General features: G+C 42.9%; 1 pseudogene; it reads left to right on the plus strand.

The window, feature by feature from the left end:
• Positions 1–1,016: 1,016 nt before the first annotated feature.
• Positions 1,017–1,944, plus strand: LOC136391665 (procathepsin L pseudogene; annotated as a pseudogene).
• Positions 1,945–5,416: the final 3,472 nt, after the last annotated feature.

Genomic DNA, 5,416 nt, shown 5'->3' on the forward strand with positions numbered 1-5,416 from the left:
TCTGCAGCCTCATCGTATTTATTGGTCTTTGCTCATCAAGCAAATTAGCAGAGCCTGGGTTCAGGTGCAGAGAAGGGTAATTAACTAATACCTTTCAGGTATGTAGAGAAAAGGCTATAGGGATCAGCTGTTTCCTTTACAATCTTATCAGTGCTTGCAGGGGCAGTGTTTTCCCCCCACAGGACTTGGCGTTCCAAAGTCCACACCAAAGACTTGTCTCAGGACAACAGTCTAATTTCCAGCCATTTTCCTACAAGTATCAACCAAAATATTGTCAGTATTAAGCAGTTTTACTTATGTTAATACCTAGCATTCTCTACACAGTGAAGCTTGAATTCTGAGTCACCAGGGTCTCCCTCTGAAATGTTTAAATTCTTTGATGACATTTATTTGTATTTTGGACTTGGGATAATTTGGGGACTTAAAGTTGTTGACTAATAAATATGAGGATGAAAATCAAAATGGTTGATGAATTATAAATGGCAAAAAAAGGTCATTTTAAGAGTTGAAAGACAAACGACTTTTCAAAAACACTTCAACCAATATTACCTTCACATCAAAAAATTACTACATTGTTTGCATATTTCTAAAACTACACAGATCCCCTCCCCCAACACACACACATACCATTCAATCTTCCATGGCTTTAGTGAAATAGATCAGAAGTTTACATTTGAAATTGAAGTACAGTGATCACCTTGAAAGACTAAAAAAGACTGATAGTAAACACATGCTATTTCTGGATATTAAACAGAATGGTACATTATAAAGCACAGAGTATTCATTCATCTTATTAGGTGCATTATCTTTCTGAAGCTAAAGCCATTTTTGTCTCTTTGGTAATAGGGTAAGGGGACTGTGCAATTATTAAAAGGATGTTAACAAGCTTAAGCTTAGTTTCTAAACCTAGGCAAAGGGTTAAGGCTTAAAAAGTATAGTGATGGGCCTCGGAGACACCTGGACCGACACCAGTTGGTTTTGTCTGTGCATCTGTGCCTGCAGCAAGTTTTTGAAACATGAATCTTTCACTCTTTGCCCTTTGCTTGGAAATTGTTTCAGTTGTTCCAAAACTTGATGGAAGTTTGGATGCACAAGGTACCAGTGGACAGCAATACACAGGGAACAATATGGAGTGAATAAAGAAATATAGAGGACAGCACTGTGAGAGAATATGGAAATGATAGAACTGTACAGTCAGAAATACTGTACAGCCAAGGTAAACAGCTTCACCATGGCAGTGAATGCCCTTAGTGATATGGCCGGTGAAGATGTTAAACAGGCGACAAATAGCCTTCAAAACCAGGAGCACGGGAAAGAGAATGTGTTCTCAGGACCTCTCCTTGCAAAGATTCTCTCATCTGTGGCCTGGAGAGAGAAAGGCTATGTAACTTCTGTGAAGGAAAGGGAACTGTGTGATTTTTGTTGGGCTTTTAGTGCAACTGGTGCCTTAGAAGGACAGATGTTCTGGGAAACTGGCAAACTTATTCAGCTGAGTGAGCTTAACCCAGTGGACTGCTGTCAGTTTCAAGGCATTGAGAGCTGCAATGTTGGCTATATGAATTGTTCCTCCATAATGAACAACAAGGCCTGAACACAAAGGAATCTTAGCATTACGCAAAGGTTGAATCCTGCAAATACACATCTGAGTATTCTGCTGCCAATGACACTGGCTTTGTAGATATCATAAGTGGAGTAAGTCCCTTATGAAGGCAGTGGCTAATGTGGGATACGTACATATAGATGCAGACCAAGATACCTTCCAATTCTATAAAGAGAGCATTATTATGATCCAGACGGTAGCACCCAAGACTTGGATCATGGCATTCTGGTGGTTGGCTTTGGCTTTGAAGGAGCAGATTTGATAACAATAAATATTGGCTTGTCAAGAACAGCTGGGGTACAGACTGGGCTATACAGGGCTACATAAAGATGACCAAACACTAGAACAGCCACTATGTATTGCTACCATCATCAGCTATTCTATCACCCTGGGGTGATAAAGAAGGACTTGACTGAGAACAGAATACCCAAAGAATTTTTATTTTAAAACTGATCACACCTATTGTATGGGATAAAAACTTGAATCATTGAAGATCCAAGTGGTGAGTTGAATTCTGTGACATTTTACACTGTTAAAATGTTACTACTTCTTGCGTGACCAGGCAGTGGCACAGTGGATAGAGCATCGGACTGGGATGCAGAGGACCCAGGTTCGAGACCCGTAGGTCGCCAGCTTGAGTGCAGGCTCATCTGGCTTGAGCAAAGCTCACCAGCTTGGACCCAAGGTCCCTGGCTAGGGCAAAGGATTTCTCGGTCTGCTGTAGCCCCATGGTCAAGGCACATATGAGAAAGCAATCAATGAACAATTAAGGTTTCTCAATGAAAAACTAATGATTGATGCTTCTCATCTCTCTCTGTTCCTGCCTGTCTGTCCCTATTTATCCCGCTCTCTCTCTCTCTGTCTCTGTAAAAAAAAAAAAAAAAAAAAAAAAGTTACCACTTCTTTAATTACTGCCACAAACAGCTTTGTGTAATTGACTTGCCGAATAACTTTTGAATTTTCCTGTTTTAAAAGGATGTATGATGTTTAAGCTTTTAAAATAAAACTTAATTTTAAAGTAAAAAAAGAAAAAGTAGTGGACTTTGCTCTTTTTTCTTTTAATTAATTAATTTATTATTCTTTCTTTCTTTCTTTCTTTCTTTCTTTCTTTCTTTCTTTCTTTCTCTTTCTTTATCCTTCCTTCCTTCCTTCCTTGAACTCTTCCTTTCACTCTTTCTTCTTTCTTTTGTTTTTATTTCCCTTCCTTCTTTTCTATCTATAACTTAAAAACCCCCAACAATTTAAAGCTAAGCTGCTCCTGAATGTTGGGGATATATATGATATATGTTACAGTATCATTAGTAGTATCAAACACTTTTTCCCTCAGTGATAAAAGTTCTCCATCCACCTTCTCATCAGTTACCTGATAATTATGCACTTTTTTTATTTTATTTTATTTTATTTTTTACAGAGACAGAGAGTGAGTCAGAGAGAGGGATAGACAGGGACAGACAGACAGGAATGGAGAGAGATGAGAAGCATCAATCATTAGTTTTTCATTGCGCGTTGCAACACCTTAGTTCAGGGGTCCCCAAACTTTCTACACAGGGAGCCAGTTCACTGTCCCTCAGACTGTTGTAGGGCCGGACTATAAAAAAAACTATGAACAAATCCCTATGCACACTGCACATATCTTATTTTAAAGTAAAAAAACAAAAGGGGAACAAATACAATATTTAAAATAAAGAATAAGTAAATTTAAATCAACAAACTGACCAGTATTTCAATGGGAACTATGGGCCTGCTTCTGGCTAATGAGATGGTCAATGTCCAGTTCCATATTTGTCACTGCTAGCCAGAACAAGTGATATGACGCGCTTCCGGAGCCGTGACGCATGCGTCTTGCATCACCGGAAGTAGTACTGTACGTGAGCGACTCCTCTCACTGACCACCACCGAAAGAGGTGCCCCTTCCAGAAGTATGGTGGGGGCTCGATAAATGGCCTCAGGGGGCCGCATGCAGCCCGCGGGCTGTAGTTTGGGGACCCCTGCCTTAGTTGTTCATTGATTGCTTTCTCATACATGCCTTGACCGTGGGCCTTCAGCAGACCGAGTAACCCTTGCTGGAGCCAGCAACCTTGGGTTCAAGCTGGTGGGCTTTTGCTCAAACCAGATGAGCCCGCACTCAAGCTGGTGACCTTGGGGTCTCGAACCTGGGTCTTCTGCATCCCAGTCCGACGCTCTATCCACTGCACCACCGCCTGGTCAGGCAAATTATGCAGTTTTTATTTATGACATATAAATTTTGTTTAATTAGACAGACACATTCTCTTAGTTTTTCAGCAGGCAATTTATATACTTTTTGAAAAAATATTTGTTGATTTGTTGGTTGGGAGATCACATTAAAGAGGCAGAGAAAAAGATTCCTTTTAAAAATCTAAATCTAGGTGACGTCAGAGAAATGGTGCCGTGAGGGGTGTTCCTGAGACCTCTCCCTGAAATTTCAACAAATTCAACAACTAGAGACAGAAAAACAATCACAGGATCATCTGAAATACACATACATCAAACAAAGGTACGATTGGGTGAAAAGGTGGCTGAATATATAATCCACTCTGAAGGAAATAAGACAAAGAATGGAGTATTCCGCTTTCCTCACTGACCTGAGCAAGGGCTGCTTTCACTTGGAACTGAGAGGAAGGGAGGGCGGGGGCATGGAAAAAGCTGGACTAGGGCAGAGACATTCAAGCTGAGGATAGGGTATGCCCGCAGCTCAGACCACGTGGAGCTAATGCCAGCGGCAGACCCTGACAGAGGTGGGCGAGCAGTTGTCTTGTTTACTCCGTCTCCCGGTCAACGAGCGTGGGCAGTGTGCGAGTGGATCCACCTGACGCTCCAGGCGTAGGCTTCTGCATTCCTGGAAGGCAGGGTCTGGGTCGGAGACTGTCAGCAGTGACCCTCTGCATGGGCTGTGACCAGAGTGTCTATATAATCTTGGTTCCCTGAACGACAGCATGCCGGAAGTGCGTGAACTGGCTTCCCTATGGGCATGGCGCTTCCGCCAACCATCCAGGCGAACAAAGCATATTCCCAGGGTAAAGCCAGTAGTCATGGCAACCATCACAGCCACCTGTGATGCATGGCCCATGCAGGTTCGCATTAGATTCGGATAGAGGATAATGAAACAACAGAGCCAATAACTGGTGGGCCATTACCTTTAATCCTAGCTTGCACCCAGTGGGCAAGTAAAAACACACACTGGGCTCCAAAACCCACTCATTCAGTGCTCAAAAAGCTACTGACTTATCTGAGTTTCCTACAATCAAATGTTTCTAGCTCACTAGCCTTATTCACCTCTGTTCCCCATTTCCTTCTGTCTGCACAAACTCTGCACAAACTGGATTCTCCTTCAGCGCTCTGCCATCTTGGCTACCTCTCCTCTCCTCCACATGGCCTTTCTCTGCTCTCCTCTAGCATGAGCTCCTCCTAGACATAATCACTCTTCTCCCCCAACACACATTAATATAATCACGCCCATCCCAAGCAAGAAGGGCAACTAATATCATAACTTGGGTGACGGGCTTCCACATGGGCAGCGCCATCTTTAACAAAGTGAGCATAATATATTTTATCTGCCCAACACCCAGGAAAGAGAACTGTGAAAGTGGTGGGGGAAAGGGCACGCAGACAGCCTCTAGAGAGCAGATCCACGGAGTGCTGAAAGAAGCCTAATCCGCAGCCTGCTCACTGCCCGGCGGGTTTATGCTGGCGACTCTGGCTGACAAAACCTTCTTTCCCAGGCCTGTGATTTAAGCAGACCTGGAGGAGGAACTTGATAGTTCTCAGGGCCTCTTGCTCTGCAGGCAGTGGCTGGGG

Source organism: Saccopteryx leptura, chromosome 2, assembly GCF_036850995.1.
Source record: "Saccopteryx leptura isolate mSacLep1 chromosome 2, mSacLep1_pri_phased_curated, whole genome shotgun sequence".
NCBI classification, from domain to species: Eukaryota; Metazoa; Chordata; class Mammalia; order Chiroptera; family Emballonuridae; genus Saccopteryx; species Saccopteryx leptura.